General features: G+C 44.4%; 1 pseudogene; it reads right to left on the bottom strand.

Moving 5' to 3' along the window:
- Positions 1 to 16,505: 16,505 nt before the first annotated feature.
- Positions 16,506 to 19,478, bottom strand: LOC133378731 (protein NYNRIN-like; annotated as a pseudogene).
- Positions 19,479 to 21,938: the final 2,460 nt, after the last annotated feature.

Raw genomic sequence — 21,938 nt, 5'->3', positions numbered from 1 at the left:
GAGGTTACCAGAGCATGGATAACTGAAGCCAGGTTATTTCTGTCCAGCTGGGCCACCAACCGAAGTTGGTAGAAGGCACTCTGTGCCACCGAGGCTACCTGAGCCTCAAGTGACAGAGATGGTTCTAGGAGAATCCCCAAGCTATGAACCTGCTCCTTCAGGGGGAGTGCAACCCCATCCAGGACAGGTTGGACATCCACCATCCAGTCAGAAGAACCACCCACTAGCAGCATCTCAGTCTTGTCTGGATTGAGCCTCAGTTTATTAGCCCTCATCCAGTCCATTGTCGCAGCCAGGCACTGGTTCAGCACATTGACAGCCTCACCTGAAAAAGATGAAAAGGAGAAATAGAGCTGCGTTTCATCAGCATACTGATGGCAATGCACTCCAAAGTTCCAGATGACCGCACCCAACGGTTTCATGTAGATGTTGAACAACATGGGGGACAGAACTGACCCCTGCGGAACCCCATACTGGAGAGTCCAGGGTGCCGACCAATGTTCCCCAAGCACCACCTTCTGGAGTCAACCCGCCAAGTAGGAGCAGAACCACGGCCATGCAGTACCTCTCACTCCCAACTCAGCCAGTCTTCCCAGAAGGATACCATGGTCAATGGTATTGAAAGCTGCTGAGAGATCAAGGAGAATCAACAGAGTCACACTCCCCCTGTCTCTCTCCCGACAAAGGTCAACATACAGGGCGACCAAGGCTGTTTCCATGCCAAAACCAGGCCTGAAATCCAACTGAAATGGATCCAGATAATCGGTCTCATCCAAGAGTGTCTGGAGCTGGCCTGCCACCACTCGTTCCAGGACCTTGCCCAGGAATTGAACATTTGCTACCAGCCTATAGTTATTAAGATTTTCTGGGTCCAGGGAGGGCCTCTTCAGGAGTGGTCTCACTACCGTCTTTCAGGCAGCCAGGGACCACCCCCTCTCGCAGAGAGGCACACTTCCCTGGATCAGCCAGCTGTTCCATCCCTGCTAGCTTTTATTAGCCAAGAAGGGCAAGGATCCAGCACAGAAGTGGTTGCACGAACCTGTCCAAGCACCTTGTCAACATCCTCAAGCTGTACCAACTGAAACTCATCCAAGAAATAGGGACAAGGCTGTGCTCTGGACACCCCGCTTGATTCATCTGCTATAACACTGGAGTCTAAGTCCTGGCGGATGCTAAAGATTTTATCCTGGAAGTGCCTAGCAAATTCATTACAGCAGGCCTCAGATGGTTGTACCATGTCCTTGGGGTTAGTGTGTAATAGCCCCCGGACAATTCTGAAGAGCTCCGCTGGGTGGCAGACTGATGATTTGATAGTGGCAGCAAAATACTCTTTTTTTGTTGCCCTTACTGCCCCTAAATACAGCTTACCATAGGCACTTACCAGTGTGTAATTGCACCCACCAGGAGTTCGTCTCCATCTGCACTCAAGCTGTCTCCTATATTGTTTCATCGCTCTCAGCTCTGGGGTATACCATGGAGCTGTACAAGCTCTACACAGGAGAGGGCGCTCAGGAGCAATCATGTAAACCGCCCGGGTCATTTCTGTATTTCACAGTTCAACCAGGGTTTCGACAGGAGCGCCAGCCCTATAAGCTGGAAAACTCCCCAGAGCCCTTTGGAAACCATCTGGATCCATTAGTCTCTGGGGGCAGACCCACTTAATAGGTCCCCCACCCTTACAGAGAGGAAAGGCCTCTGTAAGTCTTCAGCAAGCAGTGATCTGTCCATGACAGAGGGACTGATGTAAGCCCCCCCCACATTCAGATCACCAACTCCATATCCAGTTGCAAAAACCAAGACTAGAGTATGCCCTGCTACATGTGTTGGGCCAGTGGCATATTGGGACAGTCCCATGGTTGTCATGGAAACCATGAAATCCTGAGCCACCCCGGATAAGGTAGCCTCGGCATGGATGTTGACATCCCCCAGAACCAACAGTCTGGGGGATCTCAGCAGTGCACTCAACAGTAACGGATGGGCAGCCAGTGCAGGTGTTTTAAAAGTGGTGTCACATGTCAGCCATGTGCTCCCATCAGCAATCTGGCCACCACATTTTGCACCAGTTGGAGCTTCCAAACCAGGGCCAAGAGTAGTCCCATATAGAGCACATTGCAGTAATCCAGCCTTGAGGTTACCAACGCATGTACTACAGAGGTCAGTCTATCCCTGTCCAGGAATAGCCAAAGCTGACGAACCAGACAAAGCTGGTAAAAGGCACTCCTAGCCACAGAGGATACTTGGGCCTCTAGTGACAAAGATAAATCAGGAGTACCCCAGGCTATGGACCTGGTCATTCAGAGGCAGTGAGACCCCATCCAGAACAGGTAGCCTGCCAATCTCCCGGACATGAGAACTGCCTACCCAAAGAGCCCCTGTCTTCCCAGGATTCAAGTATAGTTTATTGGTTCTCATTTAGTCCACCATAACATTCAGGCATCAATCCAGAGCATTCACAGCCTCTTCTGATTCAGATGTGATGGAGAAATAGAGCTGTGTCACCAGCATATTGCTGACACTTTGCTCCAAAACTCCTAATGGCCATTCCCAATGGCTTCATATAGATATTGAATAGCACTGGGGAGAGAATAGTACCCTATGGACCGCATAGCACAAATGCCAGGGGGCCAAAGAAAACTCACCCATGACTCTCTCACGATAAAGATCATCCATCAGGGCAACTAAGGCTGATTCTATCCCAAAACCAGTTCTGAATCTGGATTGTGATGAATCTAGATAATTGGTCTCATCCAGGAATACCTGCAATTGCTCTACAACCACCTTCTCCACCATCTTTGCCAAGAAAGGGGTATTGGTAACTGGTTGTTACATTCCATTAGGTCCAGTGTCAGCTTTTAAAGAAGTGGACACACCACCACCTCTTTAAGGGCAGCGGCCATCACACCGTCACGCAAAGTTGCATTTATTACATCTGTGACCCATTCAGTCACCCCACTCCGGCTAGCATTAATAAGCCAGGATGGACAAGGATCTAATGAGCTGGTGATTGGACACATCACTGCAAGCATCTTGGGGGTCCACATCATCAGGCTTCATTAACCGGAATTGATCCCACAACACTGGGTTCAAAGTTGTATTGGACACCTTGGCTGGCACTGCCACAATAGTAGAGTATAAATCACTGCGGAGCCACATGACTGTCCTTGAAGGTTTTAGCCAGCCAGGTACAGCAGGACTCCAGACATGTGCTCCAGAGGTCTGTCTCCCTAGTCAGGAGTGACCAATCTCTGGACCACATGGAATAACTCTGTTGGATGGCTCTTCAAGGGCACAATGGAGGCAGCAAAGTAGGATCCATTTCCCTGGAGGATGGATTAGAGATGTGATGGAAGGGTTGCCATCACTCATCAAGTGCACTGGCAGATACTCCTTTCTTCTCATCCATGTGGGTATGAATGATACTGCCAAGCAGAGCTGAGAAGAAATCATGTCAGACTTTGAAGCTCTGGGAAGGAAACTCAAGGACTTTGGGGCCCAGATAGTTTTCTTGTCCATCCTTCCTGTACTCAGAAGAGGAGCGGAAAGGGAAAGAAAAATACTTAGGGTGAATGATTGGTTATGAAGGTGGTGCTGACATGAGAGATTTGAATTCTGGGACCACAGGCTATGCTTCCTGGAAGACAGAGTGTTGACAAGTGTTGGGTTGCACCTCACAAGGACTGGGAAGAATGTGTTTGGCCACATCATGGAGAACTTCATCAGGAGAGCTTTAAATTGAATCCTAAAGGGGAGGGAGAGGTAAACATGGCAGTAATGAGTGAATGGAAAAATGGCAAATGCAATTCAATATAAACAAGTGTAAAATTATGCATATTGGAGCAAAAAAATCTGAATTTCACATGGGGTCAGAACTGGTGGTGACCGACCAGGAGAGAGACCTCAGGGTTGTATTGGACAGCACGATGAAAATGTCAACCCAGTGAGCGGCAGCTGTGAAAAAGGCAAATTCCATGCTAGGGATAATTAGGAAAGGTATTGAAAATAAAACAGCCAATATCATAATGCCGTTGTATAAATCTATGGTGCGGCCGCATTTGGAATACTGTGTACAGTTCTGGTTGCCTCATCTCAAAAAGGATATTATAGAGTGGGAAAAGGTTCAGAAGAGGGCAACCAGAATGATCAAGGGGATGGGGCGACTCCCTTATGAGGAAAGGTTGCAGCATTTGGGGCTTTTTAGTTTAGAGAAAAGGCGGGTCAGAGGAGATATGATAGAAGTGTATAAAATTATGCATGGCATTGAGAAAGTGGATAGAGAAAAGTTTTTCTCCCTCTCTCATAATACTAGAAGTCGTGGACATTCAAAGAAGCTGAACGTTGGAAGATTCAGGACAGACAAAAGGAAGTACTTCTTTACTCAGCGCATAGCTAAACTATGGAATTTGCTCCCACAAGATGCAGTAATGGCCACCAGCTTGGATGGTTTTAAAAGAAGATTAGACCAATTCATGGAAGACAGGGCTATCAATGGCTACCAGCCATGACAGCTGTGCTCTGCCACCCTAGTCAGAGGCAGTATGTTTCTGAAAACCAGTTGCCAGAAGCCTCAGGAGGGGAGAATGTTCTTGCACTCGGGTCCTGCTTGCGGGCTTCCCCCAGGCACCTGGTTGGCCACTGTGAGAATAGGATGCTGGACTAGATGGGCCACTGGCCTGATCCAGCAGGCTCTTCTTATGTTCTTATGTAATGACTGATGAAAGCTTCTGCACAGTAAGAGGAACTGAGGGAATGGCTCTAATGGTCTTCATACAAATGTGGGAAGGAAACCAGGCCATAAATCACATGTTTGATGTCTGTATACTAATGCCCAGAGTATGGGGATCAAACAGGATGAACTTGAACTGTTAACACAGGAGAGTAAAAACAGCTCGATAGGTATAACTGAAACTTGGTGGACTGACTCCCATGACTGGAATATAGCAATGGAAGGATATAACTTGTTCAAAAAGAACAGAAGTAATAGAAAGGGAGGCGGAGTCATGCTTTATGTTAAAAATATATATCCGTGCACAGAAATACAGGAGGATGAGCTTGGCAGCTCCACTGAGAGTAAAAAGGTAGAAGTGTCCCCGCACTTATAGTGTGAGTCGTTTCCAACTCTTAGGGTGACGTCTTGCAACGTTTACTGGGCAGACCGTATATATGGGGTGGGATTGCCAGTTCCTTCCCTGGCCTTTCTTTACCCCCCAGCATATGCCGAGTACTCATTTTACCGACCATGGATGGATGGAAGGCTGAGTGGACCTCAACCCCTTTTACCGGAGATTCGACTTCCTCCTTCTGTTGGAATCGAACTCCAGCCGTGAGCAGAGCTTCGGCTGTTTAACCCCCGCTTACCACTCTGTGCCACGGAGGATCTCCACTGAGAGTATATCGATTAAAATTAATGGGGCAAGGAATAAAAGGAACATGGTGGTTGGAGTCTGCTACCAACAACCCAATCAAGGAGAAGACGAGGATGAAACTTTTGAAAAGCAAATATTTTGAGAAGGCATGATGTAGTAGTAATGGGGGACTTCAATTATTCCCATATCTGTTGGGAGACAAATTCTGCCAAACATGGCCCCTGCAAGAAATTCCTGACTTGTGTTGGAGATAACTTTCTCCTACAGAAAATGGAGGAAGCAACTAGTGAATCAGCTATCCTGGACTTGATTCTAACCAGTGGAGATGACCTGGTGGATGAAGTGGCAGTTACGGAAACTCTGGGGAAAAGTGACCACGCTATACTAGTTCTTGATTTTAAAGGAAGCAAGAGCTGAGAGTAGCCATATGTGTACCCTAGACTTCAGGAAAGCTGATTTTAATGAACTAAGAACAATGGTAAGTAAGGTTCCATGGCAAGTGACCCTAATGAGAAAAGGAGTCCAAGATGGGTGGGAGTTTGTACAAAAAATTCTGAAGACACAATGGCAAACAATTCCATCAAGGAAAAAAGGGGGAAGACAGCAAAAGAAACCAATGTGGATTCACAGAAAGCTTAGAGATGAACTGAAAACCAAAAAGGACGCATACGGGAAGTGAAAGGAAGGCCAGGCCACAAAGGAAGAGTACAGGCAGGTAGCACGGAATTGCAGGGATGAAGTCAGGAAGGCTAAAGATGAGAAAGAGCTGAGGTTAGCAAGAGATGCTAAAAGCAACAAAAAAGCTTTCTTCAGTTACATCCATAGTAAAAGACAGAGAAGTCATGGCACAGCTACTCAATGAGGATGGCAAATGATAACAGATGACAAAGTAAAGGCAGAAGTGCTCAATTCCTACTTTGGCTCAGCCTTCTCCCAAAAGAAGGTCTATGACCCTCCTGTAAAACTTGAAGTTGAAAGGGCAGGATTGGAGCTTGAGATTGATAGACAAATGGTCAAGGAATACCTAATCAGTTTGAATGAATTGGAATAATACCTTGGAAGACAGAAACAGAATTCAAAGGGATCTTTATAGGCTGGAGCATTGGGCTGAAAACAATAGAATTTTCCATGGCCCGATGAACTACATCCTACAGTACTAAAGGAACTGGCTGAAGAACTCTCAGAACCACTGTTTGGTATCTTGGTGAAATCAGGGAGGATGGGTGAAGTGTCGGATGACTGGAGGAGAGCTAATGTTGCCCCTATGTTCAAAAAGGGCAAAAAAGAGGAACCTGGTAACTACAGACCAGCCAACCTGACATCAATCCCTGGGAAAATCCTGGAGCAGATTATAAAGTGGTCAATCTGTAAGCACCTTGAAAACAATGCAGTGATTACTAGAAGCCAACATGGATTTATCCAGAACAAATCCTGCCAGACTAACCTTATCTCATTTTTTGATCGGGTAACCTCCCTTGTAGACTGTGGGAATGCTGTGGACATAATATATCTCGACTTCAGCAAAGTTTTTGACAAAGTGCCCCAAGATATTCTGATGCTTCCCATAAGCTCATTTCATGACAGTCAAGGCTTCCCCCAAAGAATCCTGGGAAGTGTAGTTTGTGAAGGGTGCTGAGAGGACACTCATTTTCATTTGAAAAACAAAGAAAACATTGTTTTTGTTGCAAAAAAAATCATTTGGTTTTGTTGCATTGATCTTGTTACATTACATTTGTATTGTATAGTTGCATTGTATTTTTACTGTATATTTTTTACTGCTTATTTCTTATGTACCTTTTTTTGTAATATGTTTTATAATATTTTGTACACCACTTTGGGGGCCTTTTGGCCAAAAAGTGGTATATAAATAAACTAAAATAATAATAACTATAATAATTTCCCCTGACAGAGCTCCAGTGGCCAGAGTGGTTTAACAGTCAGCTGCTTTGATTGAAGCTCTGTGAGGGGAACAGGGCATCTCCTAGCAACTCTCAGCACCCTTCACTAACTACACTTCCCAGGGTACTTTGAGAGAAGCCACTGTCCATAGTGAAATAAAGGCCAGGTGTGGATGTGTCCAGGGACAGCTTTGGTTTAAATTTGGGTGGCAGGCTACATGTGCCTGCAGTAGAATAAAAAGGTGGGGGAAAGCCTGAAAAAGAATGATACTGTTCACAATGTTTTCCTTTTGGAAAGGGAAGGGGCTTCTCCTTTGCCCAATGCCCACCCATCCAATCTCCTCCCTTCCCCCTCCCTTCCCCCTCTGCTTCCTGCCCTTGCCCTCTCCTCTCTGCCCCTTCTCCAGATCAGTTTCATCTATCCTAAGCATCATTGTACAGGAGTTAAATCCCACTGAACTCAAAAAGCATGCAAATGATCAAACCTGCTCTCCTCTCCTCCTCCCTTCTATCCCCTCCCTTTTGCCCCTTCTCTCCCCCTTCCCTCACCCCTCTCTTCCCCTCCCCTTCCCCTTCCAATCCCCCTCATCCTCCCCCTCCCCCTCCCCCATGGTCAGTTTTACCTATCCTAGGACTATGACCTGAGAGACCAGGATTCAAATCCCCACACAGCCATGAAGCTCACTGGGTGACCTTGGGCCAATCAATGCCTCTCAGCCTCAGAGAAAGGCAATGGTAAACCACCTCTGAATACCGCTTACCATGAAAACCCTATTCATAGGGTCACCATAAGTCAGAATCGACTTGAAGGCAGTCCATTTCATTTTCAAGCATGATTGCACAGGAGTAAATCCCATTGAACTCAATATGTATGCAAATGATCAAACCTGCCCTCCCCTCCTCCTCCCCCCCATCACCTCCCTTTTGCCCCTTCCCTCTCCCTTCCTTCACCCCTCCCCTTCCAATCCTCTGCTTTCCCTCCCCTTTATAGTAACATATAAAGTCCTAGACAACTCAGGACCAGGTTACCTGAAGGACTGCCTGCTACTGTATAGATCTGTAATATCACTTAGTTTATCTGGGGAAATTTTACTCATGGTGCTGCCTACGGAGTATCACACGGCAGTGACCCCAAAGTGGACATTCTCTGCCATTTCCCCTGCACTGTGGAATGCCCTTTCATTTGCTTCAGACATCTTGTAAAAGACCTATCTTTTTGCCCAGGCTTTTCCTAGCCTATAAAATTGGGCCCTGTTAGTAACGAATTCCTGTTTTTAAAACACTGTTTTACCAGTTCTTGTCTTGTACTTGTATTTTAGGATACTGTTTTATTGTTTTTGTGTTGCATTTTTATATACCACTTAGAGATGTTTAAATATTAAGTGGTTTAGAAATGCTTTTAAATAAATAAAGATGCGGCAGCACAGTTGCATCCACCAGTAAAAAAGCACAAAGGAGACCAAAACCCAAAGAGTACTCTAAATAAACACCCTTAGGAAGAGCAGTAGTTTTAGTTGTTACCGGTACACAGAGAAGAAGGCAAACAGGCAGTCTCCTGGGGCAGGGAATCCCAGAGCCTGGGCACCACCACCAAGAAGACCCTTTCCTATGTCCCCACCCATTACAGCACATGGAGCAAGTATTCCATCAAGAATACAAAAGGTTCATACAGGTCAACAATAATCATGAGGAAAATACACTGTAACCCGGAAATAGGGTAGACACTTTACAATCTGGACACCATTCACAAGCCTAAGTTAAAATCCCTACTTAAGCAATAATTCTGGAAGGTTCACCATCAGCAATGGTAGCAGCACAGTGGCCACTCACCAGGATGGCTATGTTCTACCTACACATAATCAATCTTATATCGTTCGCAGAGTGAGAGCAAAAACAGTGAATACCAACTGTACCCACTGGATTGATTTCCATTCCAGACATGGAACGAGTAAGTGAACATCAGCAATTTCTGCTTCGGCTTCTGTTTTTGTCAGAATTCTCCGACACTCCTAACTGTGAGTGCTTTGACCAGTATTCAGTGCTTATCACCTTACCAACTTTAGAAAGATGTGGCTTTTTGGCTTTTTGTGGTTTCTTCCCTGCGTAGTTTTTTTTAAAAAAAATTGAAGAAGTATAACAGATGAACCTCCAAACTAGACAGATAAGAGGACATTCTAGTGAAACGTTTAAGATTGAAAACATCTAGCTACCTTACTGCTTTTAGAGATGCAATGGGCAACCAACAGCTCATAGGCAACCAACTCCACATTCCAATTTTTGTGGCTCTGGATAACCAAATTTTAATCCACCTCTGTAATAAGAAAATCAAATATTCTTCTACTTACCTTCTCTCACAATGAAAATAATTTCTGATGACATCAGTGGATGGAGGAATAATATCACAGTAAAGGTAATGGTGCATAAGTACTTTCACACCTTATGTAGCACTGACAATTGTTGTTGCCATGGGAAACACCAGCAGCAAACACTTAAAGTGTGAGCAACAGGCAGGCATCTTTTATACCAAGGGTGGGGAACCTTTGGCCCTTTGCTGAAGTACAACTCCCATCAGCTCTAGCAAACATGACCAATGCCCAAGGATGATGGAAGCTGTAGTTCAGCAACATCTAGAGGGCCAAAGGTTCCCCGCACCTGTTTTTACATTTGGCATCAAGGTACTAAATCATATCCATGGCTTCCATTTACAGTTAGATTTGTTTTTTAAAAACCCTCATTTTCATTAAACCAGTGTTTAATTAAACCAATGCCATCTGGCTTTGTTAGTACTTATATAATGAGTCAATTTAGCTAGAACAACATCTTTGTGTACTTTACTTTCCCATTCTTCTGTTAGGGGTACTTTTTCTAATCTCTACTATTTAACAGTAATTGCTCCAGTAATCACATAAGAGAGTAATTCTTGATCATTTCTAATTAAATGCTGCTTACAGATTAACAGAAATGTCATAGGCTCTAAAATTTCAAATATCCTTGGTCTTTGATAAATTGCATGTAGGATATAAACCAATATTTCCTTTCAAATAGACACATATATACCATAACTGGCAAAAGAATGTTCATATTTCATTCTTACACTTTATTTAAAAAAAACCACACCCTTCTTTTGCATTATTCAAAGCAGTTTACAACACTTAAAATAGCACAATCCCATAATAAAAGAACAGTATAAAAACAATTGAAAATGAAAACAGGCTCAACAAATAAAAGCCCATATAATAATATTATCTGCCTGGCAATGCAAAAAGCTTGCCAGAACAGGAACGGTTCCATTAATTGGTATAAAACTTCAAGGTAAGAACGCAGGTGAACCTCATGGGGCAAGACATCCCTTAATCTGGGTGCAATTACTGAGAATGCCCCTTTTCTTATCCCAACCAATTGTGCCTCCACCAGAGGCAGGACACAAAGGTGGTCCTCTCCACCACAACTTAGAAAGCAAGAACGTAAGAATTCTGCTGGATCAGGCTCATGGACCATCTAATCCAACATCCTGTTCTCACAGTGGCCAACCAGATGCCAACAGAAGGACATGAACACAACAGTACTCAGCCCTCTTGTGGTTCCTCATAACTGGTTTACTGTCTCTGACAGTAAGTATAGAGACAGGCAGTCAATCCCCAAGATGTCTGGTCATACATGATAACTATGCACACTTAAAGACCTGTGTGTACACTTGCTGGGGAGCCCTGATTAGACTCTGGCTCCCTAATGTGTGTTTCAGAGTTGGCTATGCTACGCTAGTGTACTTGTGGTAAACCTAATTGCTATGAGGTGTGGAGTCCGCCACATCAATGCACCCACAGCAAGCAACATTGCGACATAAAGTGTATAGCTATTCCGATTCTGATTTTGGTATCGTTAGAGGCAACAGGAGGTGGGTAATGCTCTTTCCCATCTGAAACAAAAGATGTGGATGGACATCCCATCTTCATCTGCAACATGCATAGAAGGCTGCATGCATGCATGGAGCCTTTCTAGCTGTTTTGGGGCATCTGTACTGTCCTAACGTTCTTACCTCTATGTTTGGCATCAGCTATAAGAAGCCAGCAAAGTAGCTGCAAATCAACTTCTTTCCATTATTACTTCACACAGTGGATCAAAACAGCATATTGAATGCCAATGGAAACATAACGAGCTAATGATTAGTAAAACATGCAGAGCTCAGGTAACAAAGAAAATTGATACATTTTATTAATCTAGTGCAGACACACCACAAGCTAGATATTATTAAGCAGGCAGGGCCTTCATGCTGCATGTCTAATATTAATGGAATACTGAGCAAGCAGATGCAGTTTTGCCCTGTTAAATCTTTAACAAATTGTATTTAGCAAGGGGCAGGAGAACCTTGCAGAAATTGTGAATTTTCATATGTGGTAATATGCCTTGCACACATTAAGTACTACAAAACTAATAGACAATGGAAATGAAAAATATCACATCAAGCTTCTTATGACAAATGTAAGTACTGTTATGTGCAGCGTGAGCCTAAACATGTTTACTCAGAAATAACCTTCACAGAATTCAGTGCGAATAAGCACTAATGAGAGTGCATAGGACTGCAGCTACGTGTGTGGTGAAGAGTGGTAGGCATATATTATCTACTTCTGGTGAAGGTTGAAACAAATTTCAAGTGGTGGCAAAATTACCTCGTGGAGGCAAGCAGCTGTGTTAGTGATTTTCTCATTGGCTGCCAGTGGGGGCTTACTGACTGTCAAAAGTGCCTTCCTTCTGTGATGTTAGGGTGTGTATCATGTGACCCTGTTTGTATAATTAAAGGAGCAGTAACATCTTAGTTCTCCATCCCACCAGTGTTTGTGCTAAGCTACTGTCCATTCCTTGAGAGGGGGTATTACGATGATCCAATAGTGTGAGACAGGGATCCCCTACACTCTTATTTGCCTTCAACAAGAGCCTCTTGGCTGTCTTTACTTCCAATTCTGCATTCCCATTGCTCTGTGGGTAGCCAGGGAATGAGGTCTTGTGCTGGAAATCCAATTTAGTACAAAACTCCTTGAATTCTCTTGAAGTGTACTGAGGGCGATTGTCTGAGATTATGGAATCAGGTATTCTGTGCCTTGCAAAATGAGCCTTAAGTTTCCTGATCACTGTTTTTGCCTGAGTGTCTTCAAGGTAATCTACCTCCCCAAAAGTACTCCTACTGGAGGAGTAGCCTACTGTAACCATATAATTTCTGTCATTAAAAGTTAACAAGCCAGTTCCTACCTTCTCCCAAGGCCAGGAGGGAACATCATGTGATTTTAGAGTCTCCTTTTGCTGTTTGTTACTGTATTCTTTGCATACTTCACACTGCTCTCAAGTATTCTCAAGCGGGCATACACGCCTGGCCAGTAAATGCACTCCCATGCTCGCCTCAGGCATGATTCAATTCCTAGGTATAAGGTGTGGAGTCTGTTCATGATGTCTCACCTCAGAGCTGTTGGTAACACTATCCTATCTCCCTTGAACAGAATTCTATCCTGTGTACACTGCTTATCCCGCCATTGATAATATGGGCAACTTCTGGTCGTACTTGTTTCCTGTGCTCTGGCCAGCCATCTAGGATGGTTCATGTAACTGCCTGTGAAACATCTTCTTGTGCTGTACTATGTTGTATAACCTTGAGACTTGTTTTGGAGATGGGCAGGGCTTGTACCATATTAATTGACTCTATCTCCTGTTCTACAGATCCAGCCACACTGGCCCCTGGAAGATATGCTCTACTGAGTGTGTCTGCCACTTGCAGGAACTCCTGGATGGTATTTTATATTTGAAGTCTCAACAGCATGAGCTGTAGTCTCTTCAGAGCAGTCAGCAAGGTTTCTTCATTATGATCTCTAATGGCTTGTGATCTGATTGAACATCAACTTTCTGTCAAAATGTGAACTGATGGAACCATTCCAGTCCAAACAATACTGCTAGTAACTCCTTTTCTAGTTGAGCATATCTCCTTTCAGTTTCAGTCATAGCTCGCAAAAGCTGTGGGTTGCTGCAGTTGCATCAGTACTGCTCCAAGACCTCCTTCAGAAGCATCACACTGCAGTACCACTTGCTCCACCAGGTTGTAATACTTCAATGTTGGGGCCTCAGTAATTACTGTTTTGATTCTTTGCAATACCTCCTCTTGAATCTCTGTCCATTCCCAGGCTACATCATCATGCGTTAGCCATATAAGTGGCTCACAAGCATCTGACAAGTGTGCACAAAATTTGGACAGGTAGTTAACCATCCCAATAAGGCCCTGGACTCCTTTGAAATCCTGTGGCCTGGGCATCTCTTTAACATCTCTCACTTTCTCTGGGTCTGGCTGTAGTCCTTCCAAGGTCAAAAGATGGCCGATATAGGGCACTTCTGTTCTTCTCAGCTGTATTTTGTCTGCATTCAGTTTAGTGTACCTCTCTTGGCACCTGTTGAGAAGTCATTGTAGATTGGTGTCATGGTCTGGTATTGCCTCTTCTCTGTCATCTCCTTCTCCTATGACAAGAATATCATACAATTTTGATGCCTCAGAGCCCTTCTAGTGCTTAGTTCAGCTTCTGCTGGAAAACTTCAGGAGCTGGGCTTATCCCCATGGGCATCCTTAACCAGCGGTATCTGCCAAATAGTGTGCTGAAGGTTGTCAGGTGGCGGGATGGTTCATCAAGCTCCACATGCCAAAATCTATTCTTCACATCACAAACTGTAAAGACTTTTGCCCTAGACAAGTCAGGTAGCATACCTTCAATTGTTGGCAATGGTTAATGACTTCTTTTGAGTGCCCTGTTAAGAGGTTTGGGTCAATGCAGATTCTGAGTTTTCCCGATGGCTTTTGTAATGAGGAATCAAAATATTGATGATTTTTAATCTTTGATTCATCTCAGTGAACCAGAGTTTGGAAAGCCGGCAACAGCAAGGATTCCTGGGAGACAGCCCCTCTGTGACCTCTGAGTACATATCTTGCAACTTTGAAAGTATAGACTTCATGACTCCTATGGAAATTTAGATTTGTCACCTAGTAAGAATAGGCACTCCTTTCAAACAAAGGAAATTTTTATGATAATCTAGGCCTTCAGGAGGAAACAGAATAGCTCCTTTCAAACTAGGAGGTGTTGTGCATTTCTAAGCCTTTGGAGGAGACAGGATTGCAGTCGTTATCTGGGAATCCCTCAGGGAATGGTTTCTGGAAAAACAACACATTCTCTGACAGGATTATCCTAAATTCTTTCATTGTTCTTATTTATCACATCCACATCCTCCTGGAGACATTTACATTGGGTTTACTTTGGGGTCAGTTTAGTTAGGAAAAGGTATAAAACATGAGGAGTGAGAAGGGGAGGGGAGTTCTTCTTCTGGAGGGCTCCAACAGCTGCTTTTCTGACCAATGCACGCTAGCACCTTTGGGACAATTTCAGAGCCAAGGATTTGAGTGAGAACTTTAAAATCTAGTGCTGGTTACACAAAGGCAGAGCTTTTTGCTCATTGGGCTAGATACGAAAGTCTCTCTATCAGCCTTAGTCTTGCAGCAACTCTCCAGGAAAGGTATATGCAACTATCTGGGCCGCCTTCTTTCTTTCTTTTTTTCTGTGTGGGTGAGCTTAATGTGGAAGTGTTTATAGGGTTAGTCTCTTTGCTTTAGTCTATCCAGTGTTGCTGAATGAATGAATAATAGTTAGAAAGCTGCTCATTGTTAACTGCAATTGTATACTGCAATATTTTCCCTTGTTCCTTCTCTTAATAAAACCACTCTTTATTTTACTTTCAGTGTGTGTCATTGTGTTAAGGGAACTTGACGATGACACATTCAGACCAGAGAAAGGTACAACAAAGGATTTATTGCTGCCGCAAGGCGCTAGGGAGTCAAGCTCAGCCAACAGTGCGCCAAAAATACAGAAACAGAAAGTATTTATACACTTTGTGCAGGCCGTGTCTCGCCATCCCATAATTTCAGTTATAAACTGTTACAAATGAACATTACCTTATAAGGTCATGAACACAGCAAGACAGCAAATGCATGCGTGCCAAGATGGCGGTGATATTTTCGTGACAAAACATTTGGAGGTTATAACATGTTAGGGGGTATTTACCTTATCATTCCCCCCTTTAATACTTTAACTTCTTCTTATAATGATTAAAGTATTACATAACAATAACACTGTTTTATTCTCTTCTACATGGGGTACTGGTTGATATCGGTTGGCTTGTAACACCATCTGTCGGGCAACCTGAGTCTCTACTGCACCTGAAATTATACTTCTCAATCCATTGATTATTATAGGCATAATGCATGGTAATAGCAAACATAACAGTATCAGTACAGCAATAGTAATGATCATTCCTTTCAATCCCCTCCATTTTCATCAATTTTTAAACAACATTCTGTCAAATTTAATAACTTACAAACTCCTCCTTCCTTAGATAACAGGTAATCAAGGGCTAACCGATTTTGCAATGGGGGGGAAACAATAACAGTATTAGTATAACTCCAAACTGGAACAACATAATTAAATAAGATAATTTGCAACAGGGCATTTTAATTGAAGCTGGGCAAATCTGTATCTTCGGGTGGTGTCCCACTACTCTCTCCTGGTCGGTAGGGGATGCAACACCCTCTTGAGTTTCGCTCACTTGGTTGCCGGTCCCAAGGAGGCTTCTCCTGTCGCGTCCTTTCGGCCCACATTGGCCCTTTTCCGGATCTTCATCCGTAGTGTCTCTGGTAACATGGCAACAATTTCCCATTCTGGACTGGCAGCTGGCTTTACTCTGGTCCAATGGATCCATGGGATATGTCCTTCAACTTTCAGGGCTGTAGGGGTGACCATAATTACTGCAAATGGACCTTTCCATTTAGGTTGTAGCAATTTGTCTTCCCATGTTTTTACCCAGACTTTATCCCCTGGATTATAATTATGCATGCTAGTGGTGATTTGCAATGGGCTGGGATCAGTATATTGCTGCAATTCTCTTATAACTCGATTTAAGGCTTGTAGTTGCCTCTGAAAAGTTACTTGTCCCTGCTCTCCTAAGATTTCTACTCCTGTTGGTAAAGGTGGTGGTCTGCCATACATCAATTCATATGGAGTATAACCAGAACTTCGAGGTGTACATCTTTGATGCAACAGGGCATTTGATGCAGCAGTAGCCGGACCCATTTTTCCTTAGTCTCTATGCACAATTTTGTCAAATGTAATTTCAAAGTCTGATTTGCTCGTTCCACCATTCCACTACTCTGCGGTCTCCAAGCACAATGTTATTTCCATGTTAAGCCTAGGGCATTAGAAACATGTTCTACTAGAGAGTTTGCAAATCCCGGACCATTATCAGAATTTATTTGTAAAGGCAGTCCATATCTAGGCACAACTTCTTCTAATAAAAATTTAGCAACTATTGCTGCTGTCTCCCCTGTTGCCGGTCTAGCTTCTATCCATCCGGTGTAAGTACAAACTGCCACCAGCAACACTTTGAATCCATATGCTAGGGGCATGTGGGTGAAGTCTATCTGTATGACTTGAAACGGTCGTGTACCCTTAAGGACAGTCCCGAGTGTTAGTCCTGGTCCTCGGCGGGGATTTGCTTGTGCACAGGTAAGACATTCTTTTGTTATTAATTTACACCATTTGTATAAATGGTCAATATAAAGAGTTTTTCTAGCTATTTTTTCCAGATTTATTTTTCCCAGGTGACATTGGTTATGGATTTTAGACAGAACTTCATAGGCTAAGCTTTGAGGTATCCAGACTCGGTCATCCTCCAAGATTTTCCATCCATCTATGTCCCTGAACTCGTAGTCTTGAGCTTCTTTTTCCTCCTCAGGGGAATAATATGGTTTGCTCATTCCAACAGGTATCTCTACATAGTACAGGTGGGCAAAACTTTGAGTCACTGGAGGCCCAGAAATAGCGGCCTTCTTTGCTTTGTGATCTGCTATGGCATTTCCTTCTGGCACAGGCCCCCCTTTTTTGGTGTGTGCCTTGCAGTGAACCACTGCCACCTTTAACGGTTTCCACACCGCATCCAAGAGGGCCCTTATTTCACTAGCATAAGCTACTGGTCTTCCTTCAGAGGTTAGGAATCCTCTTTCTTTATACAGGGCTCCATGCACTTGTAGAGTCAAGAAAGCATTATTGCTGTCAGTATAAATAGTGACTTCTTGTCCAGTTGCTTCTAGTAAGGCCTGGGTGAGGGCTATAATTTCAGCTTTATGGGCTGAAGTTCCAGCAGGCAATTTCCCATTTCTCACCATCTGTCCTTGCTCCACCACAGCATATCCTGCTACCTTGCAGCCTTCCTTTATGTAGCTGCTCCCATCACAGAATAAAATTCAGCCTTTTTTCAGTGGTTCATCTTTCAAGTCTGGGCGACTGGAATATACCTTGGTCATTACCTCCTCACAATCATGCACAAGTTCCTGCTCTGGTACAGGCATTAAGGTAGCAGGGTTCAAAGTAGATCGGTCTTGAATAGTTACATTAGGATTTTCACAGAGCTGAGCAGTATATTTAACAAGCCTGGAACTTGTCGTCCATCTAAGACCCTGTTTTTCTAGTAGGTTCTTGATTGAATGGGAGGCGGTGACATAAATGGTCTGTCCAAAGGTAAGTTTCAATGCTTCAGTTAGAAGTAAAGAAGTGGCGGCTATACTTCTTAGACAACTTGGCCATCCTTGACTAACTGTGTCTAACTTTTTACTCAAATATGCAATTGGTCGGTCCCATGAGCCTAAAATTTGGGTTAGCATTCCCACTGCCACTCCTTTTCGGTCATCTACAAACAGTTTGAAGGGCCTGGTTGTGTCTGGTATTCCTAAAGCTGGTGGGCTTTTGAGAGCTGCCTTCAGGGTTTCTATAGCTTTCAACTGGATGGGTTCCCATGCAAGTGGAACATTCTCCGGTAAATTTCCTTGCAACATAGCATACAGGGGTTTAGTTATTGAGGCAAAATTCAAGATCCAAATTCTGCAGTAACCCGCCATTCCCAGCATTGTTCGTAATTCCTTTTTCATGCAGGGCAAGGGCAATGTCGTAATGGCCTTGGTGCGCGCTGGGCTTAAAAGTCTCTGATCCTTTCTTATTATAAAGCCCAAATATTCCACTGCCTCTTGACATATTTGAGCTTTCTTCTGGCTTGCTCTATAACCTAATTGTTCTAATTCCTTCAGTAGTGATAGGGTATGTTCCTTACAACTATTCAAGTCGGGACATGGGAGCAAGATACCATCCACATACAGAAGGAGGGGTCCATTGGTTTCTTGCCAATGTTCCAGATCTTTATTCAATTGTTGACTAAAAGTAGAGGGAGAATGACAGAACCCTTGAGGCAACCGCGTCCAAGAAAGCTGAGAGGTGATTCCTGTCCGAACATCCTCCCAAGTAAAGGCAAACAAAGATATAGAATCTTTGTCAAGGGGGATACTGAAGAAGGCATCCTTCAGATCTACTACAGTATAAACTGAACTGTTACCAGGAATTCTTCCCAATAGAGTATAAGAGTTTGGTACAATCGGTGTCATTGGGAGTACAGATTCATTGACTGCCCGCAAGTCCTGTACTGGTCTATAGTCACACTCTGTCCCAGGTTTTTTCACAGGTAACAAGGGAGTATTCCAGGCGGAGGCGGTTTCGATCAAGACGCCTAATTTCAAAAGACGGGCTAAATGGTTCTGAATAGGTTCTTTTGCTTCTATCGGGATCGGGTATTGCCTAACTTGTACTGGCCTGGCTTGAGGTTTCAGGATTATCCGGACTGGTACCGCCTGTACTGCCAGACTAATTGGGTTATTTTCTGCCCATACTCCAGGTACTAAATTAATTAGTTTCCACTCACCTACCCCCTTCTCCTTTACAGAGAGGGCTTTTACTGCTTTTTGACACCTCCAAGCCTCTTGTACTGGGCACAACAAGATAGGAGCCCTGCAGTGTAGGGATTGCATCTTTACTTGCCCATTTGGAGCAAACTCCAAGGTTGCTTGCATCTTACAAAGAAGAACTCTACCAATTAAGGGGATTGGGCACTCAGGTATGTACAAAAATTCATGGTAAATAACTTGAGATCCAATTGCAACAGGTTGGCTCTTTAAGTTCACTGCAAGTGTGGCTTTTCCTGACGCTCCAATTATACTGGTGTTATTCTGACTAGCTGTTCCAATTGGAATATTTAAAACAGACCGTTGTGCCCCTGTGTCTACTAGACCTGTAACAGTAGTTCCCCCCACAATGATTTCCATTACGGGCTCAGGGGGGCTTGCCCATAGGCAGCCCTATGGCCATGCGGGATACGATTCTTCTGGTTCTGTCTCTTGGGGGTAAGGAATCCTGCCTCCGATTTCCGATGGTCTTCCACGATATAGTCCTCCCTGTAACAATCCTCTAGCTCCTTTCATAGTCGCTTCTCCTTCTGTCTTTTGAACTTCTTTTCTCTCTCTAGACATTCATTCTTCCAGTGATTATAACCTTTACAGTAGGCACACTGGTTCCGATCTAATGAACTCCTTCCCATCACTTCTCTTCCTCTTCCTCTTCCTCTGCCACGTCTCCAATCTGGAACCGCTGGTCCCGATGGCCCCTGTAGGGCCGCTGCCAACAAACATGCTTTTTCCTTCATCCTCCTCTCCTTGTCTTTAACCTCTTCTGCATCACGGTTGTTATAGACACGATCTGCTATTGCCTTCAACTGTGACAAGGGCATCCCCTCAAATCCCTCAGTCTTCTGTAGCTTCTTTCGGATGTCAGGAGCTGACTGTGCCACAAAACTCATCACAATAATAGACCTATTCCCTTCCTCTTCAGGGTCTAGAGGACTGTGTTTTCGATATGCTTCTTGTAGACGCTCTAAAAATTCTCCTGGGGCCTCGTCCTTCTTCTGGACCACATCATGTATTTTTTGCATATTCATCAACTTCTTCTTTCCCTTTTTGACTGCATCTAGGAACAATGTCTGGTACATTGTCTGAGAGTTTTGTCCTTCAATGGCATTCAAAGCCCAATTAGGGTTTGTGACCGGTGCCCTTTCTCTGATCCAGATAGTAGGATCTGCCTGATTCGCAGCTACTGCTGCTTGGCGCACTACTTCTTCCATATTACTCTGAACTGTCCTTCTTTGTTCACTGGTAAGGAGGTACGCCATCAACTGTTGAATGTCGGCCCAAGTAGGATTCTGGGCCTGAACTATGCCCTCAAGCATATCTATAAATTTACGGGTGTCCTGTTCATACGATGGGCCATGATTCTTCCAATTTAATAGGTCTGATGTTGAAAAAGGCACATAAGAACGAGTCTCCACCACCAAGCCTTATACCTGGCCGTTATCGTCTGTTCGGGGCACAATGCCAGCCGTAACTCGAACTGGTGCAGTGAAGACCTTTTCTGAGGCAGGTTCCCTGACCTGCCGTGGACGAAGGTGATTTTGTATAGGGGTAAGTTGGTTTCCCTCTATTGGGGGTGCCGAAGGTTCAGCATTCCCAGAGGCCCCTGACAACTGTGGATATAATCGTTGGACCGGGACAGGAGGCGATGGTTGAGTTGTATCTGGCTCCTGGTCTTGATCTTGGGGCAGAGGTGGGGGTTGTGGCCTAAGGACTGTTGTGGCCACATAAGGAGGTGGTTCTGGTTCTAGCTGACTTGATTCCTTTAAAACAGGCGTTAGTTTCTTCAAAGTTCTTTTAGTCCTTTCCTTAGCCTCAGAGGCACTATAATTTAGCATCAAATGAGCAGGTCGATCTCCTAACTTCTTCTGCATGGCTTTAACGTCCTTTGGGGGGTGTTTACTAATTTCTAGCCAGCCCAAAGCGTAGTCAGCGTCAACAAGATCCACTCCAGGATTAGAGTCCACTATCACATAGTTAAACAAACGGCTGACAGCAGGGACATAAAAGGTTCCTTCTTCTGGCCACCAGATGAAGCTTGGGGCCATATTGGGCCATTTTTCTTGGCACTTCTGTTTCATAGTTGTCAGGTTACATTTGGACTGATCAAAATATTTATTAAAATGGGTTACGGCCATATTTAGGGGTGTGCTTTGTCCTTTCCCCATCCTGCCTGTCCTTTTCACTCAGTAGGATAGTAAGACAAACAAAAGAGGGATTTCAGGCACCGTAGAGTAAGGGGTCTCTACGGGGAGGATACACAGAAGGAATTTCTACAGGCCGTGTGGATTCTGCTTTACCGGCAGAGTACCTTTAGCGCTTACTAACCCTTGGTGATACTTGGCCTGGAGCCAGAGGCACTAGGAGCAGGAAACACTAGTGCTTAGCCAGGTCCAGAGGTACCTTTACTCTGGGTTTTCGTCACTGGGTATTTTGCTTTCAACCGTTCCACACCTTTCACACAACAATCATGCCAACAGGAAACCCACCAACCCGTTTCCTACGGCTCCAGGTGAGGGACTGGCCTTGTCCCCCCTTCAGTCCTTAAGGACTGGCCAGAACTGTCTAAGGGACTCACTATACTTGCCTTTCTGACATGGTGGGGTGGTCCCTATTCCGGCGCCGGCCGGTCTTTCACAGGAACCGTTTGTTGTCTCACTCCTTTCCCGGTGGAGGGTTCCGGCAGAGAGACAGACCGCCCGTGCCGCAAGGCGATCGGTTAAAATTACCAGTCGGCGCGCTCCCTTTGGTAACGCTCGGTCTTCCTCTCCACACCGGTCCGTCCACTTCAGGAGGGCGGAATACCGCAGCCTATTAGTGTCT

Source organism: Rhineura floridana, chromosome 3 (genome assembly GCF_030035675.1).
Source record: "Rhineura floridana isolate rRhiFlo1 chromosome 3, rRhiFlo1.hap2, whole genome shotgun sequence".
Lineage (NCBI taxonomy): Eukaryota > Metazoa > Chordata > Lepidosauria > Squamata > Rhineuridae > Rhineura > Rhineura floridana.
This window is presented reverse-complemented; position numbering and strand designations above follow the sequence as displayed.